Source organism: Lycium barbarum, chromosome 1 (assembly GCF_019175385.1).
Source record: "Lycium barbarum isolate Lr01 chromosome 1, ASM1917538v2, whole genome shotgun sequence".
NCBI classification, from domain to species: Eukaryota; Viridiplantae; Streptophyta; class Magnoliopsida; order Solanales; family Solanaceae; genus Lycium; species Lycium barbarum.
The window spans coordinates 18,778,738-18,780,122 of NC_083337.1; positions in this window are offsets into that span (position 1 = coordinate 18,778,738).

Below are 1,385 nucleotides of genomic sequence, written 5' to 3' on the forward strand. Positions count from 1 at the left end.
GTAAGTATTTAAGAGAAAAATGTACACAATTTAAATTCTTCAGCCATGCGTATTGTTAATCGATTATACGCTAAAAAAAGTTAATCACATATCTTTCCTTGAGCAATGGAGATGACATGGCAAGTAAAGCCACTTCCGGTTGTAGAATACCCTCCATCTAGCCAAAGAATCAAACCAGTTATAAGACAATTCAATTACCAAATCTATCCACCTAGCAAAAGAATCAATCAATCTTAAAGAAACAAACTAGGCAAATGATGGATTAATTACCAGTCTCTGGCGGCCTTCCACTACTTGTTTGAAATGGAATATTATGTACATGCTGCACAACTAGAAGAAATCTGTATTTTTGTGGCGACAAACGTCGCCGCAAAATCACGGAAAGTCGCCACTAAAACGATATAGTGGCGACTTTAGGGTTGCTGCAAGTAATTCTGAAACTCTAATCGCCACAATACCCTTACATTAGTGACGACTTTGGTCGCCACAAATACTATTTGTTGTTGTGACAAAGCCTTGTAATCTATGTTTTCAACTATAACAGCCATAATTCTATGGATTTGTAAAGGAGACATAATTTCTTAAATTAATAGACATGTATATTTCTATTAATTTCCTACCAATATTAAGAGCATCCATTATTATTCAACAAACACCAATAAAATTTACGAGCCCACTATTATAATTAATTTCAGTACTAAAAAGTCGATAAGCATATATTACAAGTACTTCATTATTCATGTTAGTGTACTGATATACATATGAGGTAAAAAACAAAACAGTAAATACCTTCAACTGATATACATATGAGGTAAAAAACAGAACAGTAAATACCTTCAAACTCCTTGGTTGATGTCATATGTGATTGTTTAAGAACCTTGTCCCTGTTATTAAGAAAAAAAAGAAAAAAAAAAGGATCACTTTGAGAATTCTCATAAATCAATATTACGGGTGACCACAATAACATTAAAACTTAAAAGAGAACAGAATACATTTAAAAAAGCAAAAGGATAATATGACCAAGCAAAGTTTATGACAAATAAAAGTTGGCAAAATACATCAAATCCACCCCAAACTATACCTGAAAAGTCGAGTTCACACTCCAACTATTCGGGTGACCTATTACACACCTGAACATCTAAAAAGTGAATTTAATACCACCTTGATACACATATAACCAGTTGCATGAAGAGAGGTGTGATACACTCGCCGCCACATCAGCGACACGTCAACGCCACGTTGGATATCTTTTAAATTTTAATTTTATGTTATTTTCCTTTTATTTATTCATTTGATTTTCTATTGTTAATTATATTTACACTAATTAATTTCTAGTTAACCATAGAATCCTCCCATAATTACATCTTCTCAATCATTAAACCATC